Below are 17655 nucleotides of genomic sequence, written 5' to 3' on the forward strand. Positions count from 1 at the left end.
AGAAGAAGCCCCACAAAGCAGCGAGCCGTGGGATGCCAGAGCCTCTGCAGGTGTGGCCGGTTTGCCGCCAGCTCTCACTTAGCTTTCATGCTTTTGAAAAACCTTCTTTCTCATTAGGGTTTGGTCGGTTTAGAAGACCCGACTCAACCCTGACAGGCAGGTCTCATCAGAGGCTGCAGCCATAGAATGATCATTTTTAAAAATGGCTTTTTTAATGCAGCCCTTGGAAACTTTGCAAGAAATGTATATATTTGAGATACTCAAGCTGAACTGTCAAGCTTTGGCAAAGGGGAATAAATCTTTCCCATTCTCCATGCCTGTTGCCAAATGCCGCTTCCAGGAAGCAATGTCTGTCCTTTCGGGAAAGGAAACAAAGCTCAAATGTTCTAGCGCCTTCCCTTTACTTCACCCCCTTCTCTTGTCTCTGCTTGCAATTCACTGACCAAAGCACTTTGCAGTCATTGCTCATTTGTATGAATAGGCATCTGAACTAGTGATGTCCAAATTAGTGATGCCTGGCCGAGGCAGCTTCCTAAATAATGAGGCCTGATCGTTTCGGCAGAGCCGGGGGCCCGCGGGAAGCAGGCTCGCGGCCCGTCATCAGGTTAAACACTCTTCCGGTTTCATAACAAAATCTCCCCTACAGACCTGGCTGTGTAAAGTGGAGGGTATATGTTCACTGAGGCTTGCGATTAATGAGATCGGGACTCAGGACCGGGGTAGGAGGGTGGGGAGAGTGCGGGAAAGAGGGACCCACGCTGGAGTGTTCTAACGCAGATGTCAGGATTAACACAGAAACTTCCTGACATCTGCTGTTTCTTTCATTTCAGTCTGGGGCGATGTCACCTGGCACTGTTCCAGGGGAATTCCCATCATTCCCATTAAAACACAGTTTGTCTAACTGTGCTGAGGGCTCCTCTGTCCATCTGTCCCCCTATTCCTCCACTCACCCAGCCATCTAACAAATTAGGCCCCCCTCCGTGCACCGCATCTCGGGTCAGGTGCGGGGTACACCGAGGTGAATGACACACGGATGCTGGTAGGAAGAAAGGAATGTAAGGAGACATTGACAAGTCTGTGCATTAGTGCAAGACTGGGGAAGACTTACTGAACTGAAGGATCAGGTGACAGCTTTCCTGGCAGAGGGAACGGTGGATACAAGAACGTGGACATGTGACAGAGCAAAGCCAGTTTGGGAAACTTTGAGTAGTTCAGTGGGACAAAACACGAGATGTTCGTGAATGTGTGTTTAAATGAGGGGAGGGAGCAATAGAGCAGCTCCATGTTGATGCCTAACAGGCATGTTAGACTTAATATGTCCCAAAGCGCCCTCTTGCTGTCCCCCATCTAAATCTGCTGTACCCAGTCTTTTCCGTCTCAGAGAATGCCAAGTCTATTCTTCCTGTCGCCTACGCCCCACACCTTGCAGCCATCCAATCCGGCAGCAAGTGCTGTTGGCTCTGCCTTCAAAATGTATCCAGAATCTGGGATTTCTCTGGTGGTCCAGTGGTTAGGACTCCGCACTCCCAATGCAGGGGGCCTGGGTTCGACCCCTGGTTAGGGAGCTAGATCCCGCATGCTGCAAGTAAAGATCCCGCATGCCACAACAAAGATCCCGCGTGCCACTACTAAGACCTGGTGCAGCCAAATAAATAAATAAATATTAAAAAAAATGTATCCAGAATCTGACCACTCTTGTCACCTCCGCTGCTGCCACTTTAGTGCCACCCACCATCACCTCTCACCTGGATTATTGTTACTGGTGCCTAAACTGTCCCCCAGCTTCCACCCTTGTTCCCCTACAGCCCATTCTCAATATACCAGCCAGAAGGATCCATTTAAAACATGTCACTCCTCTGCTCGAAATCCCCCAGTGGCCCCCCTCTCAAGCAGAGTTAAGCTCAAAATCCTTAAAATGACCTTTGGGCTCCACATGATCTAACCCCTGTCTAAGCCCGCTTCCTCCCACCTTTCCCCTCCCTCATTCTGCTCTACCCACCCTGACCCCTTTGCTTTTCCTCACACATACCAGGCACATTCCTACCTCAGGGCCTTTGTACTTGCTGTGCGTTTAGCTGGAGTATTCTTCTCCCAGACATCCCCACTTCCTTCAAGTCCTCCCCAGACATTCCATATAAAACTACAAATCTCTGTTCTCTCACTCTTCCTTATCATCTTTCCTGCTTTATTTTCTCCATAGCACTTATCACTATCAAATCTATATATTTTACTGTTTATCTTGTTTACTATTCATTTTATTCACTAGAATGTAAATGGATTTTTTTCAACCTGCTTTGCTATTTATCTTTTTGGTGTTCACTGGATTGAAGAATATGCACATTTAAAAATCTTTTAAATGCAATTTTATACTCTGGAAAACTAAATGAAGCAAATATTACTATCATTAAAGTTATTTTATCTTGACATCCAGTCTCTGAATATGCTTGCAAAACTCCTTTGTTATGACTCCAAGGTAGACTCCTGATTAAATATATTTTGATCTTTACTGTAATTAGTTACAAGAATCTAAGATAGCAGTGAAAGAACTGTTCTAATTACTGCTATATTCCCGATGCTTCAGTTTCTGGCACATTGCAGGTGCTCAATATTTTTGAATGAATGAGAAGCTATGCCCTGTGAAGAAAAGATGGTGTATCACAGTGTGGGTTTAAATCTTGGCTCCCCAACTTGCTGTGTGATGTTGGGCAAGATCACACAGTTTCCTCAACTGTAAAACTGGGGTAGTAACAGGACGCACATAGGGGAGTTGTGAGCACTCAGAATGTTGGGACGTGTGTAACGCTCTTAGAACAGTGCCCGGCATTGATGAGGCACTTGATAAATGTTAGCCATTTTTAGAAAGGGCCTGTTGTACTAAGGAGTTTAGACTTTATCCTAAGGCTGCTTGGAGTCACTGAAGGATTTTAAACAAGGGAGTAACATAATCAGATCTTGTTTTCCAATGGTCACTCCAGCTGCAGCGTGGAGGATGAATTAGAACAGGGCCAGACTGGTACAAGATCAGTCTGAAGGCTGTTGTAGAAATGGAGATGACAGATAATGTTAGCCTGAACTAAAGCAGAAGGAATGGAGAAAGAATGGGCTCAAGATATCACGGAGGTAGAACTGTCAGAACTTGGAGGTGAACTCAATGTGGAGGAAGCAGTCAACAACAAAATCCAGGCTTCTGATTCCTGCCACCAGACAGTGGTGTCCATCCATCCCAGGCTGCAGAGGACTGATGGGGAGAAAGTGTATTTTGTTTCATGTGAGGTGACTGTGGGCTAGCTAGGTGGAGAGGTGCAGTCCCACACAGTTGTATACATGCATCTGGTACTTAAGAGAAAAATCTAGGTGAGATATAAAAGATATTTGGGAGTCATCATCATACTGATAATTCTTGAAGCTACTGGAGTAGATGAGATTTAAGGAAAACATTTAAGGAGCAAACTGTTTTAAAAAGGTGTACCCTTGAAGGGGCAGCAGGAGACAAGCTAGGGGAGAGTGGCATCTTGCAGGCCAAGACAGAGCGAGTCTCAGGAGGTAGTTAGACTCATGACGAGAGGCAAGATAAGGAGGACCAAGGCATGTCCAGTGGATTTAGCATCAGGTGATTCTAGCCAGAGCGGAGGTGTAATGGGGGTGGAAACCAGCCCACAGTGGGTTGAGGCAGGCATGGGAGGTGAGGAAATGAGGAGTATAGGTAGATAATCCTTTCACAAACTTGGCTGGGAGGGGGAAAAAAGAGATGGGGTGGTAGCGAAGAGTGATGTCCAATCCAGGCAGATTTCTTTCAAGATGGAAGGGAACGAGATGCAAATGAGAAAGAGGCTGAGAGCAGAGAAGGGAGAGGATCCCCAACTGGGGAGGCTGGGGCACAGGAGCTGAGCTCGGGGGAAAGTGCCCTACGTGCAGAGAGGGGCGACTTCTCGTGCAGTGACTGGAGTGAGCAGTGAGCTGGGCCTGAGTGCAGACAAGCTGGGGTAATGGGGGGAAGGGGAGGGGAGGAGGGGGGAGGGGGAGGGGGAGGGGGGAGGGGGAGGGAGAGAAGGGGGAGGAGGGGAGGGAGAGAAGGGGGAGGAGGGGGGAGGGAGAGAAGGGGGAGGAGGGGGAGGGAGAGAAGGGGGAGGAGGGGGAGGGAGAGAAGGGGGAGGAGGGGGAGGGAGAGAAGGGGGAGGAGGGGGAGGGGTTGTAGGTTAGGAACTGTGGGGCCTGAGCGCATATCAGCTGCAGGGAACGGGAGAGCACTGACCGGGGACAGTCTAAGGCTCGAAAAGCAGCATCCAGTGGAGGAAACACACCGACCCAGTCTTTTCTGGAAATGCAGACTGTAGGCTCAGAGACATCAAGCTCCAGACTGCAATTGGTATAAAACCAAAACTACAACAAATATGCCGTGAGACTATACAGTATTCCCAGAGAAATCCTCCTCAAGGACCATCCCCATTGCTTCTTTGATTAAACACCTTCAAGGCTCCCCATCAAATACACACAGAATAAAATCACTCTCTTCACAGAGGCGTTCAGCACCCTAACGTGGCTGCCACCCAAGACCTTTCACCTGACGTTCTCTCCTACCTGCCCCGGTCCAGCCGCTCCCTGCGCCCCTCTGCTTGTGGGCGTGCTGCTCCTGACCCGACCCTGCTTTCCCTCCGGCTTTACCTGCTGGAACTCACCTCTCCTTTAAGGCCTGGCACTAAAGTCATTCTTTCCCTGATGCCTTCTTCCAAAAATGTCTTTTCTCCTGTCTTTTTGCTTCCAGAGCACTCTGAAGCTGTAGACAGGACTTCCAGAAGCTGTGTTAAATTAGGTTTATCCATGCTTATGCTTCTTCCCCACTGGGCAATAAGCTCCGAATGCAAGCTTACTTGTGTTTGATGTGGTACCACCCTCTCCACCATGGAACCCACCCTGGTTGTGGTCATGCACTGGACTTGGCATGGTGCCAGGCTGAGGTGTGCCTTTTGTGGCCACGGAAAGAACGAGAAGCCTTTTTGACAAGTAATAATGATTTGTGTATTAAAATTGAATATACCCTGTGAGTGCTGTCTTTCTGGCTAGAAAATCCTACTATTGGCTGGGTAGGCATTGAGCTAGAAATTAGACCTGGGGGTTATAATATTAGGCCAGTGTATAGGACATTTTGGGCCCTAATCAGTTGAGTTATTCATTGGCTCTTCTTGCTTCCTAAGTTTTCCTCGCTTGGTATCTTAGAGACATTTTCCTTTCTGATGTACTTCATCATTAACTCCTATATTTTCGGCTTCCATAATACAATATGGCAGAGGTAGGGGCATCACACACATGCAGGGTCTCTTCTGTTTGCTTTTAAGAGAATAATTACTGAAAACTTCTGGCATGGAAAGGAAAAGCATAAACTGAGATTTTACTATATACTTGGTGCTTTGGAGAATCTATCTGTTTGATCCTTACAGCAGCTCTGGAAGGTGGATGTTACTGTCCTCATTTTTTTCAGATGAGAAAATGCAGACACGGGCAGAGGGGTTAAATGACTTACAAAGATCCTGTGCCCAGTTGAGTGGTGGGCCCAGGACTCAGAGCCCAGACTGCCTGACTCCCGAGTTCAGATCCCCACACCCTCAGTTCACAGCACATCACCAGGTGGTTCTAAAGCCTGGAGCGTATAACCCTAACAGCACACGCTATCCATGGCTAGGGACTTTGAACGTCTGAATTCTGCGTGGGCTGTGCGTCCGATGGAAGGATGGAAAGAAGTTGGTGTCTGATTAAAGTTTCCATTTGCTCCAGAGAAATATCAAGGAAAAGCAGGAGATGGTTTAATCTGAGTGACTTAATGCTAGCAAATTATCCACTGCGGTATGGACCCTCCAGCTGACCGACTCCTTTCCACCCTTCCTTACCAAGTTCGGGGCTCCCTGGCACCCCTGCATCCTTTGGCTTAGACAGAGGAAGATGGCTGAGTGTGGGCTCATGGAGAGAGGGGCCAGGGAAGCCGGGAAGACTTGAGGTGCCCTGTCCATTAGCCTCTGCGCACCTTGAGATCTGCCCTCTATCCAATAAAACTAAAAGGGTCAGGTAGCTGAGCACTGAGTTTGAGGCAGTGGTCTTTTTAAAACACAGAGCTGTGTTACTGCTTTGCTTAAACATTTTCAGAAGCTTTCCCGGGCCTCCTCAGCCCCTGCCTAACTCATCATGTCGCGTGGATTCCCAGAGGCGCCACATTCTCTGGCCTTTGCGCGGGCCACCCCCTCTGCCTGGGATGGGCTGCTGCTTTTGGCCGAGTGAACCATGCATGCTTCAAAATATGCTAAGATTTCTCAAGGGTCACCTTCTTGGTGAAGTCTTTCATAAATTACCACCCCAGGAAGGACTAGACGTGTCTCATGTCATCCTCAGAGGTGGTGAATAGTGCAAAAAACAAACAAAACTGTGATGGAACTGCCTTTTGCATAATTTTTGAGTTTCAGATCCTACAACGATTGCCGGTTCCAGGCATTTCTACTATACCCAGAACACTGTTCTCTGCCCCCAGTCAAATGAATCTGTTTGTTGCATCCTGTCCACAAATACCCTCAAACCTAAGTCATCACACCCTTTACCTGGATGCCCTTTTCCTCTGAGTCAAATCATGGGAAATGGAGACGTGAGCTTACATCTGGCAACAAAGGGCTTTCAAAGGCTACACCTCATTTGGCCTTCACAACAGCCAGGTGGGTCAGTGGTACAGACATTATTGTTCTTATTTCCAGCTGAGCATGCAGAAGGGAAGGAGGCCGACTGGCTTGCTCTAAGTCGCCCAACTAGTTCAAGGTTAGGGCCAGGATTAGAAGTGAGGACTCAGGCTCTCGGTCCAGAGTTCGTCTCATACGCTGAACTCTGAAAGTAGAGGTGGCCCTGTGGGTCAATGTCCTCAAAGGTACTCTCCACACTCATCCACCTGTTTACAACCAGGCCCTGGGGAACCAGTCACCTTAAAGGGTGACCCTATTCTATCAGGGGATTATGGGCATCAGGGAACTGTGGATAAGGAATCAGAAGCCTTGTGCTTTGGTCCTGGCTTTGTCACCTTCCTTGTTTGGATAGGACTTAGCTAAGGCATCACTGCCTTTGAAAATGTTTTCTCCTCTGTAACATGGGAGTGACTCTTTCTATCATGCCTACCTCGCAGGGCTGTTGTGAGATCACACGAGGCAATGGACATGAAGGTCCTTCGACATTATGATATGGCTGCATTCAACGATAAGCAGATACCCTATTCACGGTATGCTTCGACTTCTCCAGCCAAGTGTGTGAACTGCTGGACCACAGGAGAGTGGGGTACATCCTTTATTTATTTTATTTATTTATTTTTGGCTGCACTGGGTCTTCGTTGTTGTGAGCGGGGGCTACTCTTTGTTGTGGTGCACGGGCTTCTCATTGCGGTGGCTTCTCTTGTTGTGGAGCATGGGTTCTAGGCGTGCGGGCTTCAGTAGTTGTGGAACGTGGGCTCAGTAGTTGTGGCTCACGGGCTCTAGAGCGCAGGCTCAGTAGTTGTGGCGCACAGGCCTAGTTGCTCCACGGCATGTGGGATCTTCCCGGACCAGGGCTCGAACCCGTGTCCCTTGCATTGGCAGGCGGATTCTTAACCACTGCGCCACCAGGGAAGCCCCCCTTGGGTGCCTTTTGTCATTATTAACCCCTTTCCCAGATGCTTGTAGAATTCTAATTTCTTAAAGTCTCCTCATTGTTTATCGCACTTGCCTTTCTATATAAGGTTTCCTTCAAGGAAAATGATACAAACCACATCTCACAACAAAGCCGGAGAGAGAGGCGCAGAGCTCAAGAAGGAGGGCCATGGATCTGAGCCATTGTGACGTGGAGGCAAAACTACTGTCAGTCTCTGAATGATGGTGTCAAACCCTGGCACGACTCAGAACACCTAGCAGAGATGGGCTAAGATATCAGAGAGTAATGGTGGGGACAGTTTAGGATGATCTCTCCCATACTTGGGTGACCATATTTATGATGTTTCATATCTGCTATACCTGCTCTGAAAAAGAAATTTTGTTTCCTGGTCAGGTTTGAGCTGTCATCACCTGTAGCTTGAACCCAAAATATTGAAATCTTTTTTTTTTTTTTAACAAGGTTTGGTTTATAATGCCAGGAAAGGATAAAATATTTAAAATTGGTACTACTCTGGGAATTCATGGTGGACTTGGATTCCCTTAAAAAAAGATGTGAATATAATAAAATAGATACAACATAACAAACTCTATTGAATACAATTTCATTTTCTTTGATTCCTGAGTGGGTAATGCAGGATCTTACAGAAGTTCAGGGTCACTATTATAAATATCAGCTGTCATTGTACTGGTGAAATATATAATGTGCCAGTTAATAATAGCTTTACGAAGTCACAGAAGATCAGATAATAGAGGTTTTACTGTAACTGGGTTCATGATGGTTAAGAGAATCAATACATTTTCCAAAAGAGCCTAAATCACTTCTAGGAAATAACTCATGCTCTGTGAGAATAGAACAGGATTTACAAGGAAGTGCTTGGTACTCCCTGGAAGAAAGGTGCTGTATAATTGTAACTGGTTCATTCTGTGCCCAAGGCCCTATCCACTAACCATACAGGCTCTCCTTAAATGGAGTGGAAGATTTCTCCAGTCTTTCCTAAATCCAAGGAACAACATGCAGCTCGGGATGGGCACATCACAAGAAGAAATCTTTTAAGGTCATGTTCAGAAGGACCCTTTGCTTAAAGGAATTTGGACTGGAATTAGAGTTCTCAGCTCTGACTTGAAGAAGGAGAGAGAGAGCAGGGAATGAAGGAGAGAGGGAGGGAGAGAGAGAGAGTCAGAGTCACACCACACACCACTTAGCCACCAAGGACAGAGTTTCTGCGCTGTTTCATTAGAACACGAAACTTATTCTGTTGACTACGAGTCCGCTGTGAGCCGAAAAGAACTTAGTTCACTTCCTTAGCGTCTGGGGTCCCATCATTCTGAGTCATGGCCACATTAACTCTGCTACTGAAAAAGCAAGAGCGTGGCAGCATGGCCAAGCCCACGGCACCACCAGGCAGGGAAGGTTTCCCCCGCAATGCACAACAGCGGGACGGGGTGCCCTGGGGGTGGGCTGCAGAGAGAAGGGGAGGGGAGGACACTTTCTTTTCAAAACTCGCCACTTTCTCTGTAGAATTCAGTTCTCCCTGCCTGGGGAGGATGGAAATTTCTGATTTCCTGTATCTCTTCTAACACAATGAATCTCGCCATCCCGGGAGGGCAGCTTAGCTGTGGCTCTGGCGGGACAGAACTGGCCTGGCTGGGTAGCCACTCAGCAAAGGGAGGACATTCACCCCGGGCTTCCTGGGGCCTCATGAATGTCAGGGAGCCCAGCCGCTCAACTGCGTGGCAGGGAATCACTAACTGATAAGGATAAAGACCGGTCGGGGTCCCTGTGCAGCTTTAGGGCAGATTTCTATTTCCCCTTGTGGTGGAGAAGCAGATCCCGCACTGCATTCAAACACAATACGGTCTCCAGCAAGGAAGAAATGAATCCCTTTAAATCTTCGGCCCTTCGTGTGGTACCCTCCCCTGCTGCTCTAGGGCTCACAGAAGCCTTTTGTTATAGTCCTAGGAATGTGTACTTAATAGAGAAAGCGTGGTTTTGTGGTTGCTGTGAAAGAATACCGAGCGGGGTGGAACAGACCTGCCTCTCAAAGCCTGATGCTGGCCTGGGTCAGGGAAACAGGGAAATTCACCAGGGACCCAGCACTCCCAAAAGTGCAGGAGTGAGGGGCACGAAATAATCCCAGACAAGCATTAAGTGTCCTCAGGTGAGTGAGTGTCAGTGACAGGGGAGTTACAGGAGGTTTGCTGCATTGCTGGCTGTGACTAATGTGGTGGGTACCTGAGAATTATTCCCGTATCCTCCCCTAAGGGACTTGTGCAGAAAATAGGCAGTCTGCTTACTGTGATTGAGTCTGAGAGCACGCAGCAAAATATTGCAAGGAATTAGAGGTGGAGGGGACCTCAGAGCTGATTGTCACCAGCTTTCTGGTAATCAGGCAAGATTCGTGCAAGATTCACATGAGGGGTGTGAATACTGTCCATTTCTCCAAAATGGGGACACCAGCTATGATAATGAATAAGGAAATGATAAACGGTACTCTGATCAAGTGGAGAAAGGTCCCTGATGAACAAATACCTCATTCCACATAAAACATTTTACAGTGTTATATAAATTTTAGGTAAAGCCAAGCCTTGGAATTAGTCAGCATTAGGACATTTTTACTGCCACGTGCATCAGATTTCAAAGTGATGCTTTTAGACAAGGTCAGCCTTATGCAAAATTCTGAAGCAGGCAGATTCCATCTCGGCTCCCCAATTCTTTGCCCTTTTCCTTTCAATGACAGCACAAGGTATCATGGAATAAGGAGAAGCACAGGCTTTGGGTCAGGCAGCTCTGGTTTAAGTTCCAGCCCTGTCCCTGACTAGCCTATGACCTGGGCAGGACACTTCATCTCCTGTCTTCATTTCCTCATCTGTAAAAAGTAGATCTCAACTCACAGAGATTGCTGTGAAAATTACACGTGTGAAAGTGCTGGGTCCTCAGCAGGCACTCAGAAATGTCACCCTTCTTTTCTTCTTTCCTCCCTTCCCATCCCCCCTCCCCCAAACCTGTGTCTAGTGATGTACACATCCCCCCCATCCATTAAAACACACTTCCAGGAAGAGATCTAAAAATGATTAATGTTCTAGTGAAATGACCACCCAGTGCTTAATGAGCCATCTCCCTAGTCTATGGGCTTTTTTAAACAAAAATCCACATTCAAGGGGTAAAATGCTAAGAGTAGAAATCCAGGCACTAAAGGAAGGGCCAGGAAATATTCTGAAGGCAGCAAGTCTTTTATGGAAACTCTGAAGCCAGACAGATAAGCAGATAACTACAGTGGCAGGGTCACCATGTAATGTTCCAAAAGACACTGCTTCTTGGAATTATCACCAGCCTTTGCTAAACCGTCTTTCCTTTTCCTATCGTCTGCCAAGCATTATATTTATGGAAACAGAGGATTTCTCAATTTTTAGTTAAGATTCTAAAGGAGTCCCGTAATCTAGATACCACCAGAGTGTGAAGTAAAAGATTGGTTGAGGTTGAGATCCTGTTATAAACAGTATCTGGGTGATGAGCAGAGAAGAAAAAAACATAGAGGGCCAATTATTTGCCGTACCACTGCTATGTGTGGCGGTATGAGACTTGCTTTAATAAATGTCATGCAACTAAGAGTTTAAAGAACTTTCTGACTGTTGGCATTGCTTCAAAATGGCAAGACTGCCTGTGAGACACTGAGATCCCACTCTCAGAAGTGTCCAGGCAGAAGGTGGATGGTCATCACCCAATGAAGCCACAGGTGGAATACCCATACCAGGCAGGGGTAGACCAGATGACCTGGAATGTCCATCTAAGCCCAGGAATCCTACTCTAAAGCTATAAAAGAAGCGGCAAAGAAAAAAGAAAACAGTAAGTTTGAATTTTCCAGAAGGTGTAGATTATTATTAAAGATGGACCCAATTCAGCTTTCCAGGTTAATCCTAATCAGAAACAGAGTAAAATCGGATATGTGGCTCTTGCTAATGTTGATAGGCATCCATGTTTTAGATTGGCTCTTGCCAACTGGAACCTCAAGACACAACAGGTATTTTTGTTTTAGTATGGCTTCTCTTATACTAATTCACACTTAAATTTTAAAAGAAACCATGGATTGTGGCACACAGATGCTTGATTCTGAGCTGTAGGGCCTCTGACAAAGACACAGATACTCACGCATGCACCCCCTTCACCCCTCCCCCCATACCTACACCCAGCTCTTTCTAGGTCTTCAAAAATGCATTTGAATTATTAGTCTGAGCTCTTTCTGGAGTAAAGACGTGTTTTTCCTCATGGGTTTATATTCAGGGGTTTTCTATTTGAAACTTGGTGCTATTGTGGCCCCCTCAACCCCTCTGTGAATTCTCACTCTGGAGCATCATAGCCCAGAAGGACTCAGGAGAAAAGGGGGTTGGGGTTCATGACCCATGCTCAGGGTCAGCTCACAGAAGTCTTGAAGTAAAATGCTCTATTCCTTTCCCAGATTCCTGAGATGAGTTTTACGGAGCGTGGGTGGGGATATGGCCTCATTATAGCCTAAGAGACATCTGCAGACACTGATCCCTCCCAAAGGAGGATGCAGGAAGGCACGAAACTGAAGATAAGGAGCTGGTGCTACTTAATCAACCATGCATCTCGTGGCTTCTCTGTTCTATTTAAAAATTTAAAAATACACACACAGACAAATACATAGTTCAATGAAATTATAAAAATGTACACTGAGTCAAAACATAACAATGGTTTGGAAATGACCCATTATTTTGGATTATCCACATCATTCTCCTCTTCTTAGAGCAGAAAGTCAATAGTTGAGTAAGCACTTCTCCTGTTTTACTTGTATATTTTCATTCCTCCCCTCTACATCTTCTTTTCTCCTTTTCCTTCACATCTCTTCAGGTTCTTTCCTATATTCATTTTGTGTCTTTCCTTCACTATGTCTTTACTGTACTCTTTTCTCTTTCTTATCCTTTCCTTCCTCCCACTTCCTATCATTATAAATAGGTCGTCCAGGTATCCCTGATTCCCTGAAGTCACATTTGTCTACTCATCCTTCCTCTTCCAAGCACTCCTTTATTTTTCCTAGGTACACCTTTTGGGTTCCGTGACCCAATTCCAATGTGTGGGGTTTGTTTGGGGGCGGGCAGGGCACTTCCCACACAACACCAAGCAATTCTCAGACACCAGCATAGTGTCCTATAATTCAGCAATTCTGACACTATCTCCCTGGAGAAAGCATCCGATTCCACAGGTTGAGGGCTCAGTCTCACACGACTGCCTCCCTCTCCCACAACTTCAGACGCCAGACGCAAGGACACACTGACACCCGTGCTTCTAACCAACAAACAATAAATCAGAAGTTCCCACCACTTCTTCCTTCCTTGGGTTCGATTAATATGCTATAGCGGCTCACAGAACTCAAGAAACATTTTACTTACTAGATCACTGATTTGTTATAAAAGGATATTATAACTCAGGAACAGCCAAATGGAAGAGGTACAGAGGGCAAGGTGTGGGCAAAGGGTGGGATCTTCCATGCCCTCTCCCAGCTCACCATTCTCCCAGTACCTCCACATGGTCACCAGCCCAGAACCGTCTCTGAATCCAGTCCTTCTGGATTTTTATGGAGGCTTTATTACATAGGCATGATTGATTAAATCATTGGTCATCGGTGACTGATTCAACCTCCAGCCTCCCTCCCCTCCCCGGGGGTCAGGGGGGTGGGACTGAAAGTTCCAACCCTCTAATCACATGACTGGTTCCCCTGGCAACCTGCCTGCATCCTCAGGTGCCTCCAAAAGTCACCTCATTAACATAACAAAAGATAACTGTGCCACTTTGGGCACTTAGGAAATTCCAAGGGTTTTAGGTCTGTGCCAGAAATGGGGATGAAGACCAAATACTTATTTCTTATTATAAATCACAATATCACACCTACTGTCTTTTACTATTTTTCTCTTAGTGCTTTGTTGCCTGGTACCATCCCCTTCAATGTAGTTTTCTAGGATACCTTGTCAGATACTTTTTTCTTCTTATTGTATCCTATGGAGGAAATGGGTGGTGGATGGATGGAAGTGGTGTGGCCACAATTGTGGAGAAAAATACAAAATTCACGTTAAAGCTAGAGTTGCTTGCATGGCAACAATGGTTTGTGGGGTCCAAGCCCATAGCTGAGATTTTGGACTAAGCTACGTACGCCGCCCTTGCTGTCAAATGTTTGAAAACTTTGCTGACAAAAGAAATGGTTTATTCTGAAAATTCTAGGAATGTCTTGTAGGTATTCTCTTTCAAGTGAATTTTATGTTTCTCTTTCATGATCCTTTCACTGATTTATGGGTGGGTATATTGCTGCTGATCACTGGGGAAGGGGGCTGCAGGGTATGAAAGAGAAAAATATATGTTCCTATTACTTAAGAAGAATGTGCTAAGGTACCTTTGGTCAAATAACTGGTTCAAGAAGTAATTCCTATTTTTGCAAAACTTCTTGGGGCAAGAGTAAAGGTGATGGGATACCACCTATCATTCTTCTCTTCCCAAAAGGAAATAAAATCTGTGAGTTCAATCAAACAGCCATTGCTCTAGTAACAAAGGCACCTCTGGCCAGATGCATCATGTTTCACTGGGAATGTGGCTAGTTTACATAGATACATGCAGGTAAAGCTCCCCTCTTTAAATATATGTTCCTGCCTGGCAGTGAGTAAAACCTAAAGTGGATTATTTGCTTAGTCTTTACATATTATTTTATTATGAGACTATTTTTTTCTTTCTCATCCACCTTTCAAACAGGCTCAGACATGAAAAAACTTTCATTTCTGAGGTTTCACAGCACAGCTGTCAACCTGATAGCCTCAGGCCCCACCTGGCTCATGACTAACGAGCCCTGCAAACTTAAGCGACCCCAGCCCAGAGCCACTGTTTCCTAAGCGGAAGCCTGGCCACGCACGTGTTCCTTGAAAGCCCCTGTGAATCTGTATTTTTCTTCACTCTACCAATTTTCCCTACTACTACACACTCCTGCATGTGCTTCATAAAAAGTGATGTTTGAAATGTACTATCAAAATCTACCTACTCTCCAATGTGCATTTATTTTCTTTGAAATTCTTCAAGATCAAAACTGAGTAGATGCCTGTTTCTACCACAATTTACAACTGCAAGTAATTCCTACTGAGCTGTAAAAAGCCACACAATTACAGCAGTTGCATGAGAACCAGATTGTCTATTTATAGATAACTTTACAGCCTAAGCTTACCTGGAGATTTGAAACTGGTGGGCCTCGGACACTGCCTGCATCTTTAAAACCCAGAAAGAATTCTACAAAACCAAGACCATTCGTCAATGTGACAATTCTGCTTGTTGACTTGAATGGGGAGGGACACCACCAAATGACTATTAAAAGTCACTGTTTTCGTTTAAGGAATATTCAGCATGTTCAGAAATGTCAGGTCTTGAGTGGAGGCTGATTCCCGGGCTCAAAGGATGAGCTCCTAGAGTTGAGCTTATGAGCTTCTTTGGTGCTGGAAGAATGAACACCACGTACGTGTGCCCTGAAGTTCAGAGGCCTGAAACTTGCCAATTTATCCCTGCACTGAAAGTGCAACTCTTTGGCCAATTCTTAAAAATAGCAATTATCTTACAACTCAAATAAAAATATATTAAAGCTTAAAAGTTCCTTGAGGACAAGGGCCTCCACTTTAATATTTTACTGTCTGTTGTCTATAGCATTTAGCATGTTGCCAGGCGCACCGTTAGGAAACTTTTTTACACGAAAACCTAGGATGACTGCTTCATTATCAACTTACACTGATTGCCCAGGACAAAGGGGTATAGAGCTACCCATCTTTCTTTGGTGTCTGCTTCCTTAATAGTTCCCAACTACTAACTGATAAACTTCTCTTTTTTAAAATGTATTTAATTGAAGTATAGTGATTTACAATGTTGAGTTAATTTCTGCTGTACAACAAAGTGACTCAGTTATACATATGTATATATTCTTTTTCATATTCTTTTCCATTATGGTTTATCACAGGATATTGAATATAGTTCCCTGTGTTATACAGTAAGACCTTGTTGTTTATCCATGCTCTATATAATAGTTTACATCTGCTAATCCCAAACTCCCAATCCTTCCCTCCCCCACCTCTCCTCCCCGTTGGCAACCACAAGTCTGTTCTCTATGTCTGTGAGCCTGTTTTTTTTAATAAATAAATAAATAAATAAATAAATAAATAAATAAATAAATAAATTTATTTTTGGCTGTGTTGGGTCTTCATTGCTGCGCACAGGCTTTTCTCTAGTTGCGGCAAGCTGGGGCTACTCTTCGTTGTGGTGCATGGGTTTCTCACTGCAGTGGCTTCTCTTGCTGCGGAGCACAGGCTCTAGGCACGCGGGCTTCAGTAGTTGCGGCACGTGGGCTCAGTAGTTGTGGCTCGCGGGCTCTAGAGCACAGGCTCAGTAGTTGTGGTGCACGGGCTTAGTTGCTCCGCGGCATGTGGGACCTTCCCGGACCAGGGATCGAACCTGTGTCCCCTGCATTGGCAGGTGGATTCCTGACCATTGTACCACCAGGGAAGTCCCTGTGAGTCTGTTTTGTAGATAACTTCATTTGTGATTTTATTTTAGATTCCACATACAGGTGACATCATATGGTCTCTGTCTTTCTCTTTAATTGGTAAGCTTCTTAATCAATCTTCCTGCAGTATTTGTTTTGCAGTATAATTGGAATACCATCGAATTCTTATCCTTTAACCTTTCCACCATCTTCCAAGTCTACCTTCGTCTGAGGTGTGGACAACAGAAACTTCCTTTTTATTAGACTTTTGGGTCCCAGAATGATGCCTCTCAATTGTTTCTTACTTTATACCTTTCACTTACTTGATTTCAAAGATTATTCGTCAACTTGATATCATTTTTTAAATTTTTTTAAAATTTTTATTTATTTATGGCTGTGTTGGGTCTTCGTTTCTGTGCGAGGGCTTTCTCTAGTTGTGGCAAGCGGGGGCCACTCTTCATCGCGGTGCGCGGGCCTCTCACTATCGCGGCCTCTCTTGTTGCGGAGCACAGGCTCCAGACGCGCAGGCTCAGTAGTTGTGGCTCACGGGCCCAGCCGCTCCGCGGCATGTGGGATCCTCCCAGACCAGGGCTTGAACCCGTGTCCCCTGCATCGGCAGGCAGACTCTCAACCACTGCGCCACCAGGGAAGCCCCGTCAACTTGATATCTTGATTATACTGCTCTACTGAGGGGCTACAGCGACTCGTCATTGTCCCAAAAGATCACTGCAGCCCCTCAGTAGAACAGTAAATACATGATATCATTTAATGCTCATAACTCTGTGACGTAAAGTGTCTGGTTTACAAGAGAAGAACAAAGATTTTGCGAGGTCTAAGGTTACTCAGGTAACACAGTCATGGTTACTCATTGCTTGTAGGACAAAGACCAAAATCTTTAACATGACGTTGCCTCACTCTCCCTCACCATCCTCACCCCTCGCAGTTCTGTAACGTGTCGATCTGGTTTCCCACGGCAAATCCACCGAATGTCAGTTGGCTGGTCTTTCTATTCCTTGAAGACCAAATCCTCTTCTGGGCTCAGGGCTTTCACACACCCTGCTCCCCTTCCCAGAAATAATCCCGCCTCCTCTACCCGATTAACTCCTGCTAAGCTTTTAAGTCTCCTCCTAAACGTATGCCGTGGACTAGGCCAAGTTCCCATGCTTTGTGCTTTCAAAGCTTCCTGCAGGGCTGCATCGATACACTTACCCTCGAGTTGTAACTATCCGAGTCATACCTGTGTCCATCCCTGCCCCTGTCCAAGGTCCCACTAAACTGCAGCAGAAGCATAAAAAAGGTACGAACCCGTGAAGAGACAGAATGGGAGAAGCAACAATGGTAGTTGAGAGGGGTATGCAACATTTTAGAGGATGGAAAACAGATGGACAATTGGTATCTGACTCAGTAGAGTGGGACAGCTGAACCCTACCTGCCTGCGAGGGGACATGCCAGCAAGACACAAGCTGGTTTCCCTGACGGAGCCCCCCCAAACC

The 17655-nt window shown here is 45.9% G+C and overlaps 1 protein-coding gene across 4 annotated transcripts in view; it reads right to left on the minus strand.

Annotated features, from left to right (window-relative positions):
- Window positions 1-17655, minus strand: part of ETV6 (ETS variant transcription factor 6) — a 241994-nt gene that overhangs the window by 67939 nt on the left and 156400 nt on the right. The gene's annotated exons all lie outside the window — the stretch shown is intronic.

Source organism: Eubalaena glacialis, chromosome 11 (genome assembly GCF_028564815.1).
Source record: "Eubalaena glacialis isolate mEubGla1 chromosome 11, mEubGla1.1.hap2.+ XY, whole genome shotgun sequence".
In the NCBI taxonomy this organism is placed as follows: Eukaryota; Metazoa; Chordata; class Mammalia; order Artiodactyla; family Balaenidae; genus Eubalaena; species Eubalaena glacialis.